At 33.5% G+C, this 26,818-nt stretch overlaps 1 protein-coding gene across 34 annotated transcripts in view; it reads right to left on the reverse strand.

Annotated features, from left to right (window-relative positions):
- Positions 1-26,818, reverse strand: part of LOC145259193 (band 4.1-like protein 2) — a 585,710-nt gene that overhangs the window by 558,022 nt on the left and 870 nt on the right. For all 34 annotated transcript variants that reach the window (XM_080117013.1, XM_080116992.1, XM_080116976.1 and 31 more), the window contains exon 1: positions 26,735-26,818. This exon is cut by the window's right edge. The gene's annotated coding sequence lies outside the window, so the exon portion shown is untranslated. The remainder of the gene's footprint in view (positions 1-26,734) is intronic.

Raw genomic sequence — 26,818 nt, forward strand, 5'->3', positions numbered from 1 at the left:
AACTTTTTAAAACTTTTTATATCACATATAAATCGTTATATCTCACAGTTAACAACGAAGCTCGCCTGTCTATTTAATTTGCTCGATTTCGGGAAGATAAATATTCAATATTTGTTGCTCGCCGCATGTGGGTTAGTCTTTTTCCGATAACATCTTGGGGGGGGGGGAAGCGTTCAGCAGTAAATGAAATCCCACAGTCAAACTTGACCTCATTACCTCATTAAAACGAGCACCTGCTTAATCCAAGTAATTAAATAAATTCAAACGTGTTTCCGTGTTTGTCGCGGTTGGGCAATGGTTAACGTCGCACGGTTTTTTTTCACAACTTTGCCTCAAGGGTTCGGGTTCGATCCTCATACTTACTTTTTTTTAACCCCCCTCTCACACCTCTAAACACCCGGGCATCGCCGGGTACCCCCCGCTAGTAGCTTTATAAAATAGACTGAATATTTGTATTGGTTATATTCATCGAACAATTGTTCTTATCTTGAATGTTATCAGCACAACGTTTCGGTCGATGTAACCTTCGGCCTTCATCAGGTGTAAAAATCGCCATGTTTTGGCAGGAAAATAAGTTTCGAATCTTTGGATCTAGTTGGAAGTAAGTTTACACGAATTATAAAGATAATTTAATTATCAAGGAACTCTATGGATATCATTTCTAACTTATGATTAACTTTTTAATAAAATCCATCAACCGTTTGTATGTTTTTAGAAACATGATATTTACGAAACTAAAAGGTTGTTGGTCTCAGTGTGATTGATCGCATCCATTTTTTAACCAGATGTAGATTAAAAAAATTTTTTTTTTTATCTTATCATTATGATTGATAGGAGATAAGAGGCAGGGGACAATAAAAAAGAGAGTAGTTACTCCCCCCTTTTTATTTTCCTGCCAAACATGGCGACTTTTACACCTGACAAAGGTCCGAAGTTACATCGACTGAAACGTTGTGCAGATAACACTCAAGATGAAAATAATTGTCCGATTAATCTAAGCAATACAAACATCCATGCTTCATCTCAAAAATCCAGACTTGTAAGACTGAATTTTTTCATTCTTTTTTTTTCCTGTCTCAAAACGAGAAGACTACTACGCTTCTACTGACCACGACTGATTAATTCTTCCCCTAGGAAAGCTTTTCTAACTGGATTTAATACTGCCATTCTCTTTTGCTTCAAGAATGACTTTACATTCAAGAAAACCACAATTTCGCCCACTGATGGGGCAATTGAGCCCAGATGTCGGCACACTGCCAGCTGCCCACCGACGCCTTTTGGCACAGCCCTCAAATGTTGATTAGATCTGTCGAGATAGTTTTGCAAGTCAGATTATGTAACAAAGATTGTCTTGGTAGATACTTAACTCTAATGACGACCGCCATAACTTTGCGGCAGAGAAGAGGATTGCCCAGGTAAACATACGAATGAATGTCGCGTATAAAGTTTCAACTTTATGGCAGGAAGCAAAATGCTGCGAATGAGAGGAATTATGATTAAAAAAACACACTGACTGCCTTAGAAAAAAAAAAGTGAAAGAAATAAAAATGTTGGTTTGTTTCTTTGGTTTTCTTGCGTACTATAAGGTTACATTTGCACCACTTCACTTACAAAATAACGCGTACATTTTCAAGGATAAATTTATAGATTAGCACCCTAAACTTAACCTCCTAACAAAATTTAAAAAAACAAAAACAAATGAGATTCTACTTTTTTAGATAATTATATGCGAAAACCCTCATAAAACTTGATGAGAAGACGAAAGAAAAAAAAATTAAAAAAAAACACAAATTATCATTTTAGTTTAGAGAAGGGGATCTGTTTTGTATAAAATTTGGATGCAAAATGATTCATCAGTTTAGGATCATTCTAATTAGTATATAGATATGTGAATTTAATGTGCATAGAATGTTATCACCTTCTATCCTTCTTTTTAATAAATAGGATCTCCCGATCACTGCAGACGCAATATAAAAAAAAAGTAAAAAAAAAAAAAAATGATATTGCTTTTAGGGCGTACATAAAACTAAAATATACCTTATTGGACTTCTAGTAAGGATCCAAGTGTGGTATCTGTATGCCTAAAAATGCTATGATATTCGCACCCGGCGTCTATACAATGGAAATGCGTTACAGACTCGTATAGGACCAATAGGACCGATGGACCAAGTAATAAAACTACACATAATCGTTAAAAATAAAACCAACACAAAGTCAAGTATCTCGATTCCTTTGTGTTCTTAAACCAAAGGAAATGGTTGATTGTTGAATTGCGCCCCCGTTGTATCAAAGTACCTGCAGAATGTCTTCTTGGTTCCTCCTCTTCTCTTCTCTCCAATAATCGAGCACAGCATATAATAACAAAACTCTAAAGCACGTCTGACAGCACTGACTTCTGCTAACAGTCTCTCCCCCCTCTTAACAACACAGGCTTTTTATATCGCAAAATCGTTCACCTCTATTTGCATATTCTTCTAACTCACGTGATCACTACTCTATAAATAAGAGTCTTGACCGTTTCTTTTCTTTCTTTTTATTTATTTTCGGTGACCGACCCGCACGTGGTCTATCCAGGTAAGTCACGCATTTCTCCACAAAAAAAAAAAAAAAAAAAAAAATAAAAAAATAAAAAAATGCGTGTAGAATCTATCTTCCATAGTTCATAAAATAAAAATAAAATTTTTAACTGCCCGAAAACGCTAGAATGGCCTGGAAATGAGGATCATTTGACATTAAATTTATGTACAAAAACTGATTCCCCACTGCAAAATATTAGAATCTCATTTTTTGAGCGGGGGGAGGGGGGAAGGGATTTAATTGAGGATATTAATCTAATTTATAAAACTCATTATGTCTGTCTGTTTGTCTCCATTTTTTCAAAGTGCATCTCCTCCAAGATGCAAGGTTGCATAGCAGTGCAAGATAGGTCAAGATTGAACTTTTTATGGACCGTTATTTCATGGATTTTTAGCCGATAAAAATAGCTGCTAGTGGGTCAAAATTGAAAAAAAAAAAAAAATTAGAACTTGGCAGGCGCAAGTTGACTTAAAGTGCTTTTGTACGCATGTGCAAATATACATTGATACGTTAAAGTCAGTTCATTTTAAACCATTTCTTATTTAGCTGATGATAGCTCAAACGGTAACAACTAAGGCTGGAGTGCTAAATATTTTGGTTTCAATTGTAGCTGATGACACCGAAGACATATATTTAAAAAAAAAAAAAAAAATTTTGAAATCGCTACTATATATTGGGTACAATATAATAATCAATAGAGTATTGGCTCCATAATAATAATAATCTTCTTTTTATGATCTTTCTTTCGAATTTTTCTTGTTTTCGTACAAGTATTTTTGTTGTGGGATCCAAAGTTCTTATAAAGTCCCCTAGTTTACCGAACGTTTTCGGTCTCGATTGACTATCGTCAGGGTTGTTCAATCAATAAGTAGGATGCACGGGAAGAACAACCCTGACGATGGTCAATCGAGACCGAAAACGTTCGGTAAACTAGGGGACTTTATAAGAACTTTGGATCCCACAACAAAAATACTTGTACGAAAACAAGAAAAATTTGCAAGAAAGATCACAAAAAGAAGAACGAAGATCCTCTTCAATAAAATATGTGCGAATAATAAATATGAAAGCTGCATAAATTAAAATATCATATTTAAGAGTATTTCATGACCGAGCAATGCCGGACGTATCCGCCGCATCATCATCATCATCATCATACTACTACTACAACTACTACTACTACTAATAATAATATCTTTTTGATGCTTTAGATTTGGTAATTTTATGGCCAACATTATTTTGTTATGGTGTGGGTGGGGCTTACCTGATTCACACTTACAAAAAGATTAGGAAGTCAATTTAATGTGAGGAGGGAGATAAGTAGCTCCCCTAAAAGGGCACTCTGGAAAGGTACAAACATAGGCAAGAAGAGGCCTATGTCGTCATGAGAGAGTGCATGCTAATATTTATAGATGTACACTGTGATTTTTTAGCTTCTTATGGAGATTATGCAAAGAATATTCGTAACCGAATATGTTGACGTATCCTCTAGGTTTTTCTTAGCGAACAAGTGCATTTACCCCCGCGTTATAAAGGGTGCCACCACTCAAACCACATTTGACAACTCTTTCGACTTTTCCAGATGCTTTAATTGTTTGAAAGCTGTATAAACAAATATGTCGGATTTCATTTTTACGTTAAGTAACTTCAGCAAAAGCATTTCTTTTCTTTTTTCTTTTTTTTTTTTTGGCTCGTGTTGTGGGATGCTTTTCTTTGCTGGTATTATTTTTACCTGAGGGGTGCGTTTCCTTTCTATCCGCATTAATATGCATTACAAAAATCTCAGAAAAACTTTCTTGAATCACACGTTCGTGCTAAGCAAAAGTTTATCATAATAATCATAAAAAATAGCGGCGACGTGTGGAAATTCTACAGCGGCACCTTTCATATGTAATATATTGTTGCTGATATATTGTACGGCACAATCACGTTGACACACTGGTTCTCGTCAGATCACCAAAGTTAAGCAACGTTGAGCCTGGCCAGTACCAGATGGGTGACCATTTGAAAAGGCAAAGCCCTGTATGTACCGCGAAGTAAAATACCAGGTTGAGAAACTGACACGGTCTATCCTTCTTTAAGCCATCGTAGGCACCCCATCTAGTGATGGCATCACGATAAAAAATATACCCTAGAGAGTCCTGGCGAATCATCAAGTATTCAGCTACTGACAAGATTTGAATTACACTACAAACTCGTGTAATGAGTTCAGTCTTGGCTGCAGTCACATTGGACAGGCTAGATATTGTTGTTAGGCATTCTATGGATGTTCAGTACGAATAGAGACACTGCGATATTATTGTATCCCTTTTGTTAAAACTGCAAAAGTATTTATCTAAGTAATCTGGTTAATTTAGTGTCAGAATATATCTGGTCATTATGGTTTATCTCCAATATTCTTATTGGACTTTGTGGCATATTTTCATTGTATGGACGCCTGGTGTGAACAGAAACCCCATGATATCATTATACCATCTTTAGACAGAACAGATACTATTCTTGGATCATAACCAGAAGACTAAGAAGGTATATTTTAGTTTCATGTACGGCCTAAAAGCGACATCATTTAAAAATTTTTTTTTTTTTTACATTGCTTCTTCAGTGATTGGGAGATCCTATTTATTAAAAAAGGAGGATAAAAGGTGATAGTATACTATGAAAATTAAATCAGAGTATCTATATACTAATTTAATGTTTGTAATATATTATCACCTCCTATCCTCCTTTTTAATAAATAGGATCGCTCGATCGAATAATTTATAGTCTGGAAACCGTTAAAGGTACTACGGTATTAATATATAGATTACATCTCTCATATTTCTTTATAGAGATAAACTAAACCATGAGATGACTATCCAAGAGGTAAGACACAAGGTCAAATGTTGGGTTGATGGAAGAATTTCTGTAGAACAAAATGATTTCAAACTTGGCACCTTTCAGTTTTCAGTCCGTATCATAAATCACTTAACCACTATCATACCAAGTTTGAACCCGTCAATTATATAGCACCACTTCCACTTATGGATGTTGGCAACCTCTACATGGTTCTTCTTGCTGATCGATTTATCGATTAATTCTCTGCCTTGGAAAGCTTCTGTAACTGGATTTTAGCTGCACGACTCCCCACTTAGAATGCCTCTATGGGCTGGTGCATCGGCTACTAGTCTCTCGCTCCTTGACAAGGTTCAAAAGAGAGTCGCAAATCTGATAGGCCCTGAACTGGCATCTAAGCTTCAGCCTCTGTCCCATCGACGAAATGTTGCATCCCTCTGCCTGTTCTACAAGTATTTTAGTGGTGAATGCTCTGATGAACTGCAATCACTTGTGCCCCCACGACGCGAGCACCCTCGACAAACCCGACAGGCTACTAGATCCCACCCCCACACTGTAGAGGTCCCTAGATGTAAAAGATCTTTTTACTCCAATAGTTTCTTCCCCAGAACCGCAAGACTCTGGAATTCCATTCCAGGTCCCTGCTTCCCCAACAGTACTGACGTGCAGAAGTTCAAGTGTAACGTGAACCGACACCTTGCTGCCCAAATCCCTACATAGTACCCCAGTAGTTGTTGCCCCTGATAGTAGCCTCCTACACCAAAGTGGCAATTTGCCTTGTTTGGGGTGAAAATGTAATAAAAAAAAAAAAAAAAAAAAAAAATGAAAATAAAAAGACTCCTGAACAATGCATGTTGGGTACCACTAAGAATTTCTAACCTAATAGATCTCACACTTTTTGCCAAGCTTCAGCCCTTTATATCGCCACAGAGTTGTCTCCCTTGTTTTATGAGTTCTTCCATAGAATCTGCTAGCTGCCAAAATCCCATCTCTTCGCTGAAGAAGTCCCTTGATGCCTGAAAATTCTTTTTACTTTGATAGCCTATGCTAGAAAACTGCGGAAACCAATACCAACAGTAGAATGGAACTGGTCAATAAGTCATACTATGCTGTTATTAGCTACCCTTCGTATCATTGTATGCACAGCAGCCAAGATCGAACTCACTACACAAGTTTTGCAGTGTAATTCAAATCTTGTCTGTAGCTGAATACTTTATGTTTTGCTAAGGCTTTCAAGGGTACTTTTTATCGTGACGCCATCACTAGATGGGTTGCCTACTATGGCTTAAGAGAGGCCCATGCCCATCTACCCTTGAGAGAACAATAAAACGCAACTTGGTATTTAATCTTGCGGTACATACAGCTCCTCGCCTTCCCAAATGGTCACCCATCTGGTACTGGTCAGGCTTAATGTTGCTTAACTTCGGTGATCTGGCAAGAACCGGTGTGTCAACGTGCCGCTCTTTGAGGTGGAGATTGCATACAAAATCAGGCAAACCGAGTCTTGGTGTGGCCTTGTTCTGTCGGTCTGAGGTATGATCCTGTAAAGTTCTAGGAGGTTCACCCTCTCAGGCTTTACTTTTTTGCCCTTTGAGAAGGGAGTAGTTTATTGTTAATCGCCTATTGGGGAATGCCAACAAGGTTGATCAGACAAGTAAGAGCATTTGAAAGCTGTATAAACAAATATGTTGTATTTTATATATGTTAAGTAACATCGACGAAGGCGCCTTTTTTTTTTTCCTTTTTTTTTTTTTTTTTAAAGCTTGTGTAGCGTGATACTTTGCTTTGCTGGTATTATTTTTACCTGATGGGTGCGTTTCCTTTACACCCTCGTTAATAAGTCCTAGAAACGATCACAGAAAATCTTCTTTCTTTAATCACAAGTTTCTGCGGGGTATAATAATAATCATAAAAATTACATCCCTCATATTTTTTTCATCCAGCTTCGCTAAACCAGGAGGTGAGCATTAAGTAGATAACACAAACTTCCTTCGCACCGCAGGAAAATGTTACAGAAAGGTGGGAGCTGAGGGGACTAAAGCCAGAATCCCCTTAAGGAAATGCACTCTGGCCTCTTAAAAATTGCCTGGGCAGCCTCCTTGGCATTCCATGGTCAGGATGCCTGAGATAGTTATCAATAAGTTAACACATTCCCAAAGGGAGGAGGTAAGACCTGGGGCCACTTTTACTTAAAAATCTTGGTAGCTTTAATGTGGTCTCTCATATAAATCTGTACTTACACAATGAACAACATGAAGGTTGTCAACATCCATAAATGCAAGTCGTGCTATGGAATCAGCAAAATTCGAACTTGGCGGACTAAACTTGTGTCCTTTTTCATTTCACGATAACTATTTCCCAGTTTAGTTTGTAAAAAGATATAATGGTTTAATTGTACCAAATATGATTACATCGCAGAAAGGATTGTAATTTTTGTTAACAATTAGTTTTGTCTGGTTGTAAGATACGCTTAAATATGATCTTCTAATTAATGCAGATTATATATTTATTATTACAGAGACAATTTTCTATCGATTATTATATTGAACTTAATATATAGTAGTAAGATCAAAACTATATATATATATATATATATATATATATATATATATATATATATATATATACACACACATGACCTGGGTGCCATCAGCTAGAATCGAAATCAAAGTTTATTTTAATTTTTAATTGGTTTATATGCGTATCACATTGTTACAGTGGTAACATCACCAGCTTTGAATGCTACAGTTTCGGTTTCGATTCCAGCTGTTAACACCTTAAATACTTTTTTTTTTACTTCTGAAATCATTACTCTATAATAATATATACGAAATCTGAACAAATTAAAATATAATATTTAAGTGTATTTTACAGCCAGGCAAAGCCCCTACCCTCCGCTAATCTATAATATAAATACCACCAGCTGTTTAAATGTATGCATGTATGTATGTATGTATGTCTGCCTAAAACTTTCGACAGAAGGAACGGATTTTTACGAGATTGGTATCATTTTGAAGCTGACCCTTCAGACGACAAATATTGAAAAATTGGCCAAAAACATTAATTCCTTCACCCTAAACTGGGCACTTTTCTACAGGGAGGGGGCACTTTTTTCGTCGATATTTTCCTCTTTTCAATTGTCGAGCCTTAATTTAAACCTACGTCACTTCTGGTTTGGCGATGGTCGCAACAGCAAACACTTCACTTTTTTTTCCATGTTCTTTTCCTCCTTTGCAGTATGGGTTCAAGTCTGCCTGTCTACTACCACTTTTTTTTTTGCTGCACAATAGAAAATTGTTATTGAAATGTAACTTTAGGACATTAATACAACACAAATACAACAGGAACACAATGAACTAGTTAATATTTAGTAGCATAGCCCTTCTGCAATTTAACAGCCTGCAATCTTTTGGGAATTCCTTAAATTAGACTGCAGCAATACTCTGGAGAAAGGGCATCCTACTTTTCTTTAATTTTTGTCCAAAGTTCTTCCAAATTTAAAATTTTATCATTGCGTAGCTGTTGCTTGATGTAACGCCATACGTTTTCGATAGGATTGAGGTCTGAAGATTGTGCAGGCCAATCCAAACACGGAATATCATGCTCTTTCAGGAACCTCTTGACATTGACAGCTGTGTGAATGGGAGCATTATCCTGTATGAAGATGGGATTATCATCCAAACTCCGACCAAAGTAGGGTAGAAAATGTTCAGTCAACATATTAATGTACTTGGTCGAATTAATTTGACCTTGCAAGCGAATTATAGGCTCTGGGCCATTGGTACTAATAATGCCCCACACAAAAGCTGAACCTCCATTACCTTGCAGCGTTGAAACTGAGCACCTCGGATTAAATTCTTTGTCTTTCCTTTGACGGACGTGCTGCCTACCACCACTGCCTAGCCTAATGAACTTGCTTCTGTCGCTAAAAGGTACTTTTCACCAATATGAAGAGTCATGATCTTCAGTGCATCTGACGAAGTCCAGACGGTGCTTTCTGTTCTTTTCAGAAATCATCGGTTTGTTTCTTGCAACATATGCTCACAAATTAAATTCCTTTAATCTGTTCTTGACAGTAGAAAGAGAGCACTTTTTAACAAGATTGCTTTGTTGTTGGATTTGGGGAGCCATATCAAATCTGTTTCTTAGGCTGCTGATCTTGATAGCATTGTCTTCCCTGTTAGAAGTAACTCTAGTACGACCAGATTTAGGGGCATCATGAACATTCCCGGTGTTTTAGTGCTGTTGCACAATCTTTCGTACCATTTTTTTGTCACATTTCAATCTACGTCCGATTTCTCAATTGGATAAACCAGAAAGGCGGAGATTTATGAGCTCCTGACGATCTCTAAAAGAAAGTCGTGGTATATGGACTAAATGTTATGTTGTATAACCTGTAACAAAAACAATTAGAGATGCTTTGTTGCCTACTGGTGGATATTTTAAACTGATTTAGGGGCGATAATTTAAGCTAGTTTTAAGCGAATTTGTTGCTCGGACTTTCTTTTTACCTCCTCAAGTTGAAGTTATTTTTTAAAATTGACGTGAACACTAGAATATTTCAATTAAAAGTCAAATATGAACCGGTAAAATTATAGAGGAATAAAAGGCGAATCAAATGAGGTATAGGTTGTTTAAACAGTTACATTAAATTTAGCTTAAATTTGCAGTTTTTGAAAGAATTACAAGTGCAGACTTTTTTTTTCCAGAACTGTATATATAAATTCACCTGGCATCCCCTTTTTAAAAAGGTAGAATCGCCCTATCATGGAAAACAAAATTCAAGCAAACAAGGGCGCAAAGCCCACAGAGTTTTATAATTATATATATAGATACAACGGTATCATTTTTTTTGAGATGGGGTGAGGGACACCCTATAGAATCTGCCCTGTTTCTTCTCCTCTTAACCCAGCTTTACATATCAATTTGGTTGGCTATGTCTTGAGGATAATCAGATTTGTGAGCTTAATGGACATGTTTTACTCCAAGGTCAGTGCAGCTGATATACCAGACAGTTTAAGATATTAGTTAGGGTTAGTAAAGTTATGACAAATATAGATTTTTGAAATCGTGAAAGAACTTTGACGAAACAGATGAGTATGTAGAATCAGGATGAATAGGGGTTTTTAGATGACTGAAGAGATCGCGAGAAGCACCTCTTCGGAAAATTGCTCCAAAGAATGTTGACTCCCTCTATCAGGCACGGAAACTTTTCAATCTACCAAAAATTATATTTTATTTGTTTATTTGCGGACTATTGTCCTCATCTTTTATTAGTTGTTTCATGACGTTTCGGCCAACTATTTCTCTGGCCTTCGTCAGGTGGTTAACCGCGACGGGATAGGAATGTTGAATCTCTTAACTGTATCCTCAGTAATTACTGCCTTCCATAGTTGTTGGCCAACTAATCCTCTGACCTTCTTTGGGTTGGATAGGATTGAAACCACTATCTTCAGACAATGCTCACTTGGAACCGCAGAGATTCAACGCTTCTATCTACTATGACATAGGCCTTGAAGGGTGAGGTGACAACAACTATGGAAGGCAGTAATTACTGAGGATACAGTTAAGAGATTAAGCATTCCTATTCCGTCGCAGTTAACCACCTGACGAAGCCCAGAGGAATAAATGGCCGAAACGATGTGAAACAACAACTACGGAGATGAAGAAAATAGTCCGCAAATAAATATACAAATTACTCATCTCAAAGAATTCCAATAATTAAATAAGCTATCTAAAAGCCATTTAAATTCCTTGGCTCAACATTCACAGGAAACGTGAATTGGAACAAATACATAAAATACATTTCCAAAGCTACTGCAAAATAAATGGGTTTCATTTACCATGTTAGAAAACTTCTCACTTTTGCTAGTATCATATATCTCTTAAAAAGCCAACATTTGCATGGAGTATTGTTGTCATATCTGGACTGATGTGCTAAAAACTTTCCTCTTTTTTTGCTGTTGGATTAGGAAGTTGTATTACAATGAGATATCAAAAGAGAAAATTGATGGAGACCACTAGACCAATGCGTTAAACTAGCTGGAACATACATGCCATAATAGTATTTATAAAAAAAAAACTAAGACTAGCAACATCACGTCTGTGAGAGGAAAGTGGCAAAGAAGAACTGCAGGAGCCAATCAAATTAAAGTACGCTTCTGCACCATACGACAACAATACTCCATACATGGTCTGATAATAGATTTGTAAAGATAGAAAAATGGCCCAAGTTGTGAGAAAGTGTTTAGAGCGATTAAGAGAAGCAATTTTACACGAAGCAAAAAAAAGCAGTGAATCAGTATGAACTGCAAGAAAGATTTGATGAAAAAAAAAAAAAATAGTCTCCCTGATTTAAAAAACCATAAGGCGGGAGACCAGTACCCGCATTAAGCTGATCTGCAGTTTAATTTGTTGCTGGCTATCTTGCTCTGGCTTGTTGCTGGATTTCAACATTTTGAACCGAGAGAGAGACTTAGCTGTCGTACAAAGCTAAGACTCTGTAACATCATCCTTGTATAGATACTCCCTCAGCCATTTGGGCTCATGGATTTTAAATGTCTGAGAGAGTGGCACTCGTCTGACAAGACGTTGCAATGATCATCATATATATATATAATAAAAAGAAGATAAACAAATATTTTTCTTTCATTTTTTACCTTTTCGTGTATTTTTTATTTTTTAATTTATTTTTTACCCTTTTTATTTTCCTTACATATATATTTATTATACATATATCTTTTCTATTTCCTTATGTTTTATTAGTGTGGGTCCTGGATATGACCTTACACTATATCCGATGGTGAGCTCCCAGTTTGCGGAGTGTGGAGCCACCCTTTGATTGCCATTGCCCCCAGGTCCACTCTGACCCGGAGTTGTAGTACTTGTTAGGGTCCCAACTATGAGTTAAATAGAAACTGACTTGAAAAACAAATATATTCTATAAAAAATGTTTCTTTAAACTAACTGGATTCGGCATTAAATAACCCGAAAAGGGTTGATATGCTATAAAACAAAAACAACCCACCAACAACCAACTTTATTAGTGTGAATGATGGAGTTTATAAAAGTTGATAATAAATGTTTTAGTTAACATAATGGAAAAAGGCGATATATGTTTCTAATAATTAGATAAAAAGAATAGATGATTAAGATGTATTTGAATACTTATTATTGAAATTTATGTAAGCGTATGTGTATATGCGCTGTGTTTATATACAATATATATATATAGTATCCTTTTAAACATATCTATTCTTTGTAAATATATATAGCGAGACTTCATGCTTTGATTACATACTATTGCATTGTAAACTAATATATGTTGTTTTGAAAAAAGAAAAACCGAATGAATTTATAAAATGGTGATCAACGTTTCGTCCCTTATTGCAGAGGACATCTTCAGGATATTAAAAGGAAAAATGCAGAAGAAGAAAACGATCACAGACCATACGTAAGTGAAAAGGAAACAGTGTTAGAATCCATACCCATATCGGGAAGGAAACTATAAATGTGTGTATTGATATATATATATATATATATATATATATATATATATATAACTACTTCATTTACTCATAAAATTAATATACAAAAGTATAGATTTATGCGTAAACTTTAAGTATTTACTTCAAAAGTGCTCAATACGTAGGTAGAGCTAGTTAGTAATTTATAAAATATATATGACGATTAAGCTACACTGAATATTTGGCGTTTCATCCACTCTAGAATTCCTCAGGCTTATGCGCGAATTCTGTGTTATTTATGTAGATGTGTATATCTGTGTATGCATGTGCAAATGTGGTTGTGAGGAATCCTAGAGTGGATGAAACGCCGAATATTCAGTGTAGCTTAATCGCCATATATATGTTATAAATTACTACTATATATATATATATATTATATATATATATATATATATCAACACAACACACTGAAACAGATAATATTTGTAAACAGTGTTGACACTAGCAATATTTTTCCTGACACTGAGGAATAACGATTCATATATTAAAGACAGTAAACATACATGGATACATGTAGTTTTTACATATAAATACGCAATTGATAAATTCAAACATATGTGGAGAGAAATGTTTAGAATTTTATAGAAGTTTTTGCTCGGATAATAAATGTAAATAAAATATAATATAAATACAATACAGATAAAATATACTAAATATATGTTAAATTTAAGCTTCACTGTATCTTTTTTTTAATTAAATTTTTAGGTGGAAGCACAGGATAGTTACAAAACACCCTCCCTTTCCCATATTAAGAATGGCTTCCAAATGAATAACGTTATTATTTCAGCACCGTAGCAAAAGTACATGAGTACCGGTTGTGCACTCTTTGTCCTCTCTTGTGAATTAGGACTGACACCAGCTTGTGTTGCAATGTCAGAGGTTTTGCACTGAGGATCCTCAACATTTCTTTTCACAAGATGCAAGGTTCTTTCAAAGGGCCCAGAATGAGGTGGATGAGATTTTATGCACTCTTTGTCCTCTCTTGTGAATTGTACGACCACTCTATTAACAGTAGAAAGGGGTATTGAAAGATTTCCTGCTATTTTGTGTTGACTTAGACCACCTTCATGTTGCCCCATGATTCATTCTCGCAGAAATTCTGATGAGTCTGATGCTCCTTTGGTTCATGGCATGCTTCAATGTTGTTAGAGTATCTTATTAAAATTGCATCTAAGTTATTTCAGCACTATTCTTGTATGCAAATGTAAATCGATCGATCGATGCCTCTGTTCAGTCTCGAAAGACAAAGGATACCCCTGTAGGGCCAGCTGCGCGCGTAATTGTGAGGCAAGGGTCGCGCAATCCCTAACTACACCTCTCCTGAATCGACACTGTTTGGGTCCAGTGGCAAGGAGAAGACCAGGACGACTGGAAACAATGCCGAGATAAGCGGAGAACACATACAGCACCTGGAAGTCCCAAATGGTCACCCATTTAGTACCGACCAGACTCAACGTTGCTTAACTTCGGTGATCCAGCAGGAACCGGCGTGTCAACGTGATTATGCCGTGAATGTAAGTGCTATCCTTTTCTGTCATGTCTATATATATGTTATTTATGTAGATGTGTATATCTGTGTATGCATGTGCAAATGTGGTTGTAAACGCATATAAACATCGGAAGGTGTATGTATTGTATATGTATGTTATATGTATGCATGTATGTAACGTATATGTATATATGTAACGTATATGTATATATGTAACGTATATGTATTGTATATGTGTATATGTATTGTATATGTATATATGTAACGTATATGTATTCTATATGTATATATGTAACGTATATGTATTCTATATGTATATATGTAACGTATATGTATTCTATATGTATATATGTAACGTATATGTATTCTATATGTATATATGTAACGTATATGTATTCTATATGTATATATGTAACGTATATGTATTCTATATGTATATATGTAACGTATATGTATTCTATATGTATATATGTAATGTATATGTATTCTATATGTATATATGTATTCTATATGTATATATGTATTCTATATGTATATATGTATTCTATATGTATATATGTAACGTATATGTATTCTTTATGTATGCATTGTGTATGTATGTAATGCATATAAATATCGGAATGGGTATGTGTTGTATATGTGTGCAAATGTACGCTTTAATGTATATGGAGGTGTGTGGGACGGAAGCTGTAGATGTGTTGTCTACGTGCTACATGTGTGCGTCTCACTTATCGGCAGAAGTTTTGACACTGGATTTGAGTTTGTAGATTACAATAAAATACTTGGCATTAAGTGTCTTTACGATCAGAGGATCGCAAGTAATATGTGAATATAAAGATGATACGGATAAAGTCTCTTTACCAAAAGATGATAAAACAGAAATTGAAAACACGTCTGATTTATAACTGACCAACGCGCGCATAAACCCTTTTTCACCCCCCCATCTTGCCTCCCTCGCCCATTTTTGTTTAACCCTATTTTCTATGTACACTGTTTCTTTGCCCTTTCCCCCTCTTTAGTTTAATTAAATAAAAACTTCTTTGTATACAAAGAATTTAATATTGATGAGTTTGGTCTGGAATGATACCCTAGCCTGAAGATGCGGCAATATATGGAGCCAATAATCTATCTATCTATCTATCTAACACATATATAAAAGGAACTTTGAGTGTGTGAGTTTATTCAATGTGGACTCCTAGACGGCTGGGCTGTTTTTTTGTTTGTTTTTTTTTTTTTTTTTTTTTTTTTTTAATTTCACAGAAATGTACCTATGTGCCTGGCAGTGTTCTCGGATCGGAATGTCTTCGATAAATATCAATAATCGATAATCGAAAAATCCAATGGAAGAAGGAACAATCGATTTTGACCAAAGTTAACACCTTATACAGCCTAATATCACAAGTGCATTTGAGAAGTTTTATCACCACACAAAACAGAAAGACAGGGCATATAAAATGAACAGTAGATTCTTTGATATGACAGGGGTGCGTTCGAAATGAATGTTTCTGTTTAGAGCACAACTAAACCATGATATTTGACTTTTGCATTTTAAACTTTAAATCAAGCCTTTATATAAAAACTAGCCTGGGTGTCCGTCGTTGCCCGGATGTTTGGAGGTGCGTGTTGAACAAAAAAAAGTGTTAGTAGGCAGGCAAGTTCGAACCCGGACCGCGAAGGAGGAAAAGAACGTAAAAAAAAAAACCCTGACGTGTTTGCTGTTGCGTCCATCGCCAATCGGAAATGACATAGGTTTAAATTAATGCTACACAATCGAAAAGAGATGATGACTTTCGAAAATATTGGCAAAAAAAGCGACCCCTCCCTGTAGAAAATTTCCCAGTTGACAGCGAAGAAATGTTTTTAGCCAATTTTTCGATATTTGTGGTCCGAAAGGTCAAGCTTCAAAATGATACCGATCTCGTGAAAATCCATCGACTCTGTCGAAAGTTTTAGGCAGATATACAAACATACATTAATACATACATACATACAGACATACATACACTTAAACAAAAAGATGAGATTTATATTATAGATAATTTTATAAAATCAACGGTAACTACTCTACAGAGCAATGTAAACATCAGTGTATTGTAGAGTAAGGCACTATGGAGAGGCGCGTGAAGCTTCCTCCCAGTGAACAGTAAACTAGAGCAGACATTCAATCGATTTGATTGACAACTGGAGGATTTCGCCGATTTTGATGAGACTAAAATATAGAAGTGTGAAACATTCGTTGATCCTCATTCAATCCCGGGCAACGTCAGGTCCCCCTGGTAGTGTTTGTATAAATAAAAATATAATTACGCTCTGTTCAGTCATCTATCAAGTAGTTTTTGACAAATGCAGGAGTTTCAGTGGATTTCCATCTAGGAAACTAAAACTATACGCCCACGCGTTATTTCCACAACCAAGCAACGCTATTGATTACACAAAACGCGTTAGCCGCAGACGGGAAGTACGCACCTGCAGTCTAGGACTTCCGGTATGTTGTCTTCATTGTTTGTGTAAGCTGCGACGTTTTTGATCGTGAAAATAATTATATATCAATTAACAACCCGAAACACACACACACACACACACACACACACACACACACACACACACACACACACACACACACTTATATTGAAGATTCAGAAATCAAGATTAAGTTATCCATTCTAAATCCCAAGTTTAGAATCTCCAATATTAAGGAGGACTGAAGAATCTTTCTGTAATAAATCAAATGGATTTTAGGATAAAATCGAAGATCATCAATTTGAGGAAATCCGAGCGTGCTTAACAAACTCTGTAATATATGGTAGTTAAATAAAATTATATATATATACTAGCAGGTCGCCCGGCATTGTTCGGTCGTAAAATACGCTAAAATATGATATTTATGGAGATTTCATATTTATTATATTATATTGGACCCAATATATAATAATGATTTAAAAAGTTAAAAAAAAAAAAAAGACTCGTGCACCACCAACAAGAACCGAAACCAAAACGTTTAGCTTGCAATTTACTTTTTCCTTTGACGTTAATACCTGAGCTATAAAGACATGTTTGCTGCAAGGCTAAAAATTAAAATATGAACCAATAGCTATTATGCTACGCATGCATGTTCGTAATGCCATCGTTCGACCTTCACCTGGAAAATTCCACTTTTTTAATGTTCACAATTTTGCACTGATTTTTCCCGGCTAAAATTCAAATATAAAGTTTCGCATGGATTTGAATACCCTATGTATTAAGTTTCATGTGCGTAAACGAAAAACTGACAGAAGAGTTTAGTGGGCAAAGTTTTTGAAACATATATATATATATATATATATATATATATATATAGAAAGAGGTTTGAGTTTACTATAACTTTTTTAAGCAAATATTACGCAAGTATAAATCATGTAGAATGTCCGCATGAATATAGTTACACGTAATAGTTAACTAATGATGATGATCCCGCGAGAATACCGAAAAAAAACTAATAGGGAAGTAATTAAAAAGAATGTTTAAAAGAATATGCAAATTAGCTAGATCTTTTGTAGATGAATGCAACTCCATGACCCATATATAACAAAGTTGTATTTTCTTTTTAAATAAATAGAAAAAAAGGTTTTTAATATAATAAATTCCACGTTCGAAACCCGAGCTGATTTTGGATGTGCCTAACTGATGAGCCTAAATGAGGGCGAAACTCGAGTTCGTTGACGGTCATGGCTCTTGTTGGCTGCGGCGTTGTTTGGGTGTGGAATTTATTATATATAATCTCTCACGTTCTGAAAATCATATATATATATATATATATATATGACAAGGCTTATTGTGCTAATAATTTCTATGGAAAACGCCAAAGGACATAACAGTGGTGTCCCTATGGCACTATTCGTCTTCTTCAATGTTTTACCATTTTGTTTTACTGGCAAGATAAGCATTCTATATTTATTGGCAAAGTCTGTCCTCTATCCCCTCCTCTCGCAACCCATTAATCCACTGAATTAAAATCAGCCATTACCACAAGGCTCCAGCTGTTTGCTCAATCTTTTTGAGATTAGAAACAGATCAACACAAGATCCATTGTCTGCCCCATTACGTGGGCTTAATTTAACATATCCCCTCTCTCTTTTTCTATATACATACATACATTTTTTAGTATGTCTATTAGTCTGTCCGTTCCACTTTTTCTCGGAAACTACTGAGCCGGTCTGGCTGAAATTTTGCATGGACTTTTGTTATGAGTGTCGAACTAATATTATGGTATTCTTTCGATGCACAGTTTGGGATTAATAGGAATTAATCACCCTAATACTACATTTAATCTGGATGTTTTATCGCAAACGTTTTGCTAATCTAGTTGAAATTTTGTCTAGATCTTTGTTATGATAGCGTGCATCGCATTAAGTAGTATGGTATCTATTCGATGAACAGTTAGGTTGGTTGTTTTTGTTTTACGTCTTATCAACCCTTTTCAGGTTATTTAATGTCAAATCCAGTGATTTTGAAGAAAAGTTTTTTAATAGAATATATATATATTTTTTTTTTTCCAAGTCGGTTTCTATTTAACCCATAGTTGGGACCCTAACAGGTACTACCACTCCGGGTCAGAGTGAACATGGGAGCAATGGCAATTAAAGGATGGCTCCAGACTCCCCAAAGCCCGCAAGCTAGTGCCTCACCATCGGATATAGTTTAAGGTCATATCCAGGACAGTACAGCTAGGACTTAATAGATTAATATTTAATTCAAAAATGAACTCAAACTTAACTATATTCAGCCATCAACTTGGTATAAAACATTCATTCTAAATCAACAGACTATAACTTTTGCCAATTTTTAACGGGCTAAAAATCTAGTATACGTAGGTAGACACACATACACACATATATATTTCTGTGGAAATATACTTTATTTCCTTATAATATATACCAATCCTTATTTTAGAAGCTCAATGTAATTACAAAGCAATATAGTTAATGAATGACAAAAGTCTATATTCCAAAACCCATGATGTTGACCATCTTACAATTTATTTCTTTTAATTCAGTTGGCATTTACATTTCTTGACAGTGTCCATTTAATAATTAAGTGATTGATTTTATGTTATGAAGTAAATACTGTCAAGAAATGTAAATACCAACTGAATTAAAGGAATAAATTGTAAGATGGTCAACATCATGAACTTTGGAATATAGACTTTTGTCATTCATTAACTATATATATGTATATATATTATATATATATATATATGAAAGACAATAGTAGTTTTCTTGAAACATTGCTGGTAATTGGTAATAAGTGTATGTTTATGAAGGCTGCTAGCTATTCAGAAACCGGAATGCTAGAAAGAAAGTACAGAAACAAATAATTGCAGACAATATTAGAGGTATGAATCCAACAATGTCTTTTTTGTTTTTTTTTTCAACAAACCTTTTATGTATCATTTCTGTAAAATATGAGATTTATGTTGAAATAGCAGTAAAATTAAAATCCGGAATCATGGAGCATCTTTTGATCATTTCGAAAGAGATCATCTTGAAGATTGGTTTGAACTCAATTTCTACAAGCCGTTCTGCGGATGTCCGCATGTAAGGCGAATGTTAACATAACAATGATGATGATAATGATGATGATGGTTTCTGCGTTTCTTAAGTTATTCGTTTATTCTTATTTGTAACTTACATTATGCAGTAAGTACTATAATATATAAGTAATAAATAGAGCTAGGACAACAGCATATTCTTTTCATTGTTTTGACTCTCGAGTGTGTATCCGTTGATATCTTATATGCTTTTATATAGAGTGATGCGGCTCTCGGTTGATTAACTGTGTCTGTGTCAGATATATATTCAAGAGTGAAAACAATGAAAACAATATTCAGTTGTAATAGTCCTAGTAATAAGGGTAAAACTATACAAACACCGTGACAGCGAATTAACCCTAACCCTAACCCTAACCCCTAACCCTAACCCCAACCCTAACACCTAACCCTAACACCTAACCCTAAACCCTAACCCTAACCCTAACGCTGTCACGGTGTTTGTATAATAATACCGTAATAAGTACGTGTAAAGAAATGAGGTGAACTGGTTACAATTTTCAAGTTGTATCTCAGTCCGTGACATTTTTGTAAAATATTAAAAATAATCAATCACTCTAACATTTCCGATGCTCTGGAGACAAGATTCCTGTGAACAAGAACGAGTTGACTTTAATCCTTTTTGATAAATTCTTTCCCACTCCTAGCAATGATGCAAATGGCAGCAGAAATTATTAGACAGCACACCAACTGCAATAAATAAATAAAATAAATAAAACATTGCTCATCCAGAAGAGGACGGATTTAAAAATACAAAATGATGGTATATTGAAATAGGTGCATGATCTTAAATATCTTAGTTCGTAAATTGCAGATAGCACAAAGGAAACGGAAATTCGAATCAGGTTGGCATGAAAGGGGCTAAACAACTTTACCCATCAAAACTGAAACGAGAACTTCAGATCCATTTCTTCAAATGCATAGTTAAAAGTATTTTGCTGGGTATTTGCAAGAATTGTGACACTAGGGTTCAAAAAGTGGGATTGAAGAAGTCAGTGCGCCAGAAGGGGAACCTTCTGACCTTTCAACAATTGTCTATGTAGTCGGTCACATCGGTATTCCTGGCAGGGTGCTTCAAACGATTAGCAATAAATTAACCCTTTCTCAAAGAGAGAAGGCAAAAACCTGTGACGGTGGACCTCCTATAACTGCACAGAACCAGCATTACACCGCAATCAACAGGGAACAGGTCATTACAAAGATTGTTTAATCTCTGTTGATTTTGGGGGTTGAGGATAAAAATCCCGAGCCGAGGCTCTAAAATCTTTTGGTTGCATGAGACAGAAATCAGGATCCTAACAAATGAAATGTATAAAAGGCTAGGCGGTACCTGTACGAGAATGTTAAGAGCAGTCTTATATGTCACTTAGGAGCATAGGATGTTAACGACACTGACTAAAAACCTACGCGTGCCAAGTTCGAATTCAGTTAATTCCACAGAAAACACTTTCATCAAACCCACACTTGACCTTGTGCCTAACCTCTTGAACAGGAGGCAAATAAAACAAGACAAAAATCAGTGCTTATGTATTTTTGGTACCGCGCTGTTTATATAAAATAGTTTGGTTTTTTTAAGGTTAAATTCAAATTTCACAATATCTTTCTGTTTTGTTTATTAATTGGTTGATGGAAGCACAGAATAGTTACAAAACACCCTCCCTATGTTAAGAATGGCTTTCGAAATAATGTTATTATTTCAGAGCGGTACCAAAAATAGATAAGTACCCAATAATCTATATGAGAAACTGAGTCAAACGAGTATTCGTAGAGGTTCAGATATATTAGGCATTTTTTTTAACTATGGTGTCATCATTTTTCAAAGCCTAAAGGCCACTCGAGGATACAGATTAAATAAGTGTCGGGGAGGGAATGCACATTTAGTGATTAAAATATATCGGAGCACATTCTATGGAAGTATTTGTAAAAGAAGCTGGTTGTTATGAAAGACTCTAAATAAATTCGACAAATATTGGACATCAAATCTGAAAAGTGAACTGAAGGTTTAGTTATTTAATATCCATGCTTGAAAGTGTTTTGTTGTATGGAACAGAAAGCCGAATCTTTACAAATGGAATATATAAAAGACTAGATTGTACCTATACGAGAGTGTTAAGCCAGTAACGCCCATGGTCCGTTTTTTTAAGGACGACACATAAAATATTTAATATTTACTGAACAGCTAGTTTTTTTTTTCAGAAATATTTTTGATTAACACTAAATATCTACGTGTATATTAAATATAAATAAATATTAAATATTAAATATAAATAAATATTAAATATAAATAAATATTAAATATTAAATATAAATAAATATTAAATATTAAATATAAATAAATATTAAATATAAATAAATATTAAATATTAGATATAAATAAATATTAGATATAAATAAATATTAAATATTAAATATAAATAAATATTAAATATAAATAAATATTAAATATAAATAAATATTAAATATTAGATAAATATTAAATATAAATAAATATTAAATATAAATAAATATTAAATATTAAATATAAATAAATATTAAATATAAATAAATATTAAATATTAGATATAAATAAATATTAGATATAAATAAATATTAAATATTAGATATAAATAAATATTAGATATAAATAAATATTAGATATAAATAAATATTAGATATAAATAAATATTAGATATAAATAAATATTAAATATAAATAAATATTAAATATAAATAAATATTAAATATAAATAAATATTAGATATAAATAAATATTAAATATAAATAAATATTAAATATAAATAAATATTAAATATAAATAAATATTAAATATTAGATATAAATAAATATTAAATATAAATAAATATTAAATATAAATAAATATTAAATATTAGATATAAATAAATATTAGATATAAATAAATATTAGATATAAATAAATATTAAATATAAATAAATATTAAATATTAAATATAAATAAATATTAGATATAAATAAATATTAAATATTAGATATAAATAAATATTAAATATTAGATATAAATAAATATTAAATATAAATAAATATTAAATATTAGATATAAATAAATATTAAATATAAATAAATATTAAATATAAATAAATATTAAATATAAATAAATATTAAATATAAATAAATATTAAATATAAATAAATATTAAATATTAGATATAAATAAATATTAAATATTAGATATAAATAAATATTAAATATTAAATATAAATAAATATTAAATATAAATAAATATTAAATATAAATAAATATTAAATATAAATAAATATTAAATATAAATAAATATTAAATATAAATAAATATTAAATATTAGATATAAATAAATATTAAATATTAAATATAAATAAATATTAGATATAGGTAGAATTCATTTTAGAACAATTTTATCTAATATTTTTAGCAAAAATAAGCATAATTACCAAACAAATTAACTAAAACAAATTTGGGCGTTAATGGATTTAGAGCACCCCTACTTATTAGTTGGATGGATAGCGTCGCAACAAGGATTTCTAAGAACAGAGCAAAATAACAGCAGTCCTGAAAGGCAAAAAGGTTATGATTTGCTGGGCATATATGGAAGAGGAAACAAAAGTTTGTAAACCAACTACTGATGCGAGAATCAAAACTGGGAAAAAAATAAAAATAAAAAAAGGCGAGCGATTACATTGGAGACCATTTTTTTTTTTTATTGAAAGCGCTCCAGACAAGTCACTCGATGTAAGGAACTAACAAAAAATGGGTACTAGTGCACTTATTGATCCGTGCTGAAATAACGTTATTTTTTTTAAAAAGCCGTTCTTAACATGGGGAGGGGAGGGTGTTTTGTAACTATTCTATACTTTAAGCTTGCAATTGAATAAAAAACATATAAAACTTTAATTAAACTTGGAAATACGATTTAAAAAATAGCGCGGATCAGTAAGTGCACTAACACCCAAAAATGAAAGATGATTTTCGTAAAGACAGGAGATGCCTCTTGACCTTAGTCTAAAAAAAGACCAAGGCTATAGGTAGGGAGAAAACAGTGAGCAGGAAGGGAGTTCCATAATGTTGCAGTTCTTGAAAAGAAGCCACTGGAATAGGAAGCTATATCATAATAAGGTATCAAAACACCAAATCGATGGAGACCACTAGACCAAAAGTCAAACAAACTGGAACAAAGGAGGCAGATAATAGATCAGATCATTTTGAAGAACACATATCATAATAGTATTTATAGAAAAGGTTGACACTCGCTACATCACATCTGTGTGTGTGTGTGTGTGAGACAGAGAGAAAGAGAGAGGGGAGAGAAGAAGAAAGTGTGGGGGACATATTTTCATTTTTGAAGAACTCTACTTGGAACAGGGGAGGTGCTAGTGCACTTACTGATCCGCGTATTTCCAAGTTTAAAGTTTTTTGATATGGTTTTTTTTTTATTTAATTGTAAGCTTAAAGTATAGAATAGTTACAAAACACCCTCCACATGTTAAGAATGGCTTTTTAAATAATAACGTTATTATTTCAGTACGGATCAATTAGTGCACTAGTACCACAGGGGAAGAACAATTCAAGAAGATCTTATATCTTCTCCAAGAATTTCTCTAAAAATGTGACAGTTTCTCATAACTTTATGGTAAAAAGAAAACGGTACTAGTGCAGAGAGTGATCCAGATAAATAATAACGTTATTATTTAAAAAGTCATTCTTAACATGGGGAGGGGCGGGTGTTTTGTACCTATTTTGTACTTTAACCTTACTATTGAATAAAAACATATAAAACTTTAATTAAACTTGGAAATACGATTTAAAAAAAACAGCGCGGATCACTCTCTGCATTAACACTTAGAAAACAAATACACAACACAAAAAATTAATTATCTGAGCATTAAAATTTTTTTTAATTTAAAAAAAAAATTTTTTTTTACGGTATTATAAAATAACTGGAATAGTGAAATGAAATGGGAAGCTATATCACAATAAGATATCAAAACAGCAAATTGATGGAGACCACTAGACCAAGTCAAACAAACTGGAACAAAGGAGGCAGGTAATACATCAGATCATTTTGAAGAACACGTGTCATCATAGTATTTATAGAAAAGGTTGAGACTAGCAACATCACGTCTGTGTGTGTGTGTGTGTGTGTGCGTGTGCATGTGTGTGTGAGAAGATGAAAGAAAGAAAGAGAGAGAGAGAGATTGCAGGGAAGATTAAGAGGTGGGGGACATTTTTATTTATATTTATTTATTTTTTAAACTCCACTTGGAACAGAGTGGGACGATTCCAGAAGTTTTTCAAAGAATTTCTCTGAAAATGTTACATTTTCGCATTCCCTTTTAATAAAAGCAAAACAAAAAACACAAAATCAACGCAATTACACAAACATTAATTATCTGAACATTTAAATAATTATTATAAGTATTATAAAATAATTAAGAGCTTTGAAATAAATTACAACGGACATTTATCTTTGCCTTTCTCTGAAATGGATGATAGTTGTCATTATATGAAAATAACAAACTTTTTTCTTTTTTTTTTTTTTACAAAATTAAATTTTCGTAATAAATAAAAAACAATCATTAAAATTTGTAGTTTTGAACAGTATTATTATAAAGTGTGTGATGTTCTGTGATCTTTATTGTTTTCTTACATTGCCGTACTTCTTCATATACAGGCATGCTGTTTGCACGAAGTTTTTCAGATGTGCTCGGCCACTAACGAGAATAACCGGAAGCGGCCGATCGCGAAATGTTAGACCGCTAAGAGAAAATTATAATGATAAACAGGAAAAACATGGAAATACAATCAATAAAATTACAAACATGTAAATAACCTAACCCTTACCCTAAAACCTAACCTGTACGATCAAAATTAATTTTATTTCTTCCAATTTAAAAAAAAGTAGCTTTCATAGATTTGTATTAGCTAAAAACAGACAGTGGGTTCGTTAAAAAATGAGGAACGCCCGCTCGGCCGACCTTTTCCGGTTATTTCCGTCAGCTGCAGAGCGAACCCGAGCCAACTTCGTGCAAATCGCGGGTCGGTAAATGCAGAATCTCTGCATTGTCTCTACTTGTTTTGAGTGGAGTTCTTAAAAAAAAAAAATGTCCATAATAACTAAAATGCATAAGTGCTAAATTTATTATTTACAATTAATGTGATATTCTCGATTTCTAAAAGTAATTAAGATCTAATATTTTGAAATAAGACAAATTCCATATAAAAGAAATTGTGAATGACAGACATAATCTCTATTCACATAAGATTTTTAGTGCAAGTTCAGAATTCAACCTAATGAAAAAAATAAAATACACAAACATCTTTATGATGTACGTACCCGTCATGGAAATGAGATGTCACATTCCAAAAATCACGTAAATTGGTCAAGTAGTTCCTTTTTTAACTAAGAATTAAATTTTATGGGGAAATGATAACGGCATATCTCGCTCCGCCATATTTAAAATTCATCATTGCTTACACACCCTGAATAATCTCTCCAGTAATAGAGATCAAAATCAGCCTTATAATGCCCACGATTTGCTATTAACCGCTAAAGACCATCTAAAAAATAAAGAAAGTACTTTAACTATTCATGTGATTTTTGGAATATGACATTTTCGTTCCTTGACAGGTTGGTATATTATAAAGATTTTTTTCTGTATTTTTTTTTTAAATTAGGTTAAATTCTGGACTTGAACCAGGTTTATAAAAAAGATTAAATAAGCAAAGAAGAAATATACTTACCAATTTTGTCTGTGTGAAAATGGTTGTTTTCACAAAATCCGATGTTCGCTAAAAGTTTATTTCCTTTTGTGATTTGTAAAAAAT

The sequence above is a fragment of the Euprymna scolopes genome, chromosome 34 (assembly GCF_053919585.1).
Source record: "Euprymna scolopes isolate OS-2025 chromosome 34, ASM5391958v1, whole genome shotgun sequence".
Lineage (NCBI taxonomy): Eukaryota > Metazoa > Mollusca > Cephalopoda > Sepiida > Sepiolidae > Euprymna > Euprymna scolopes.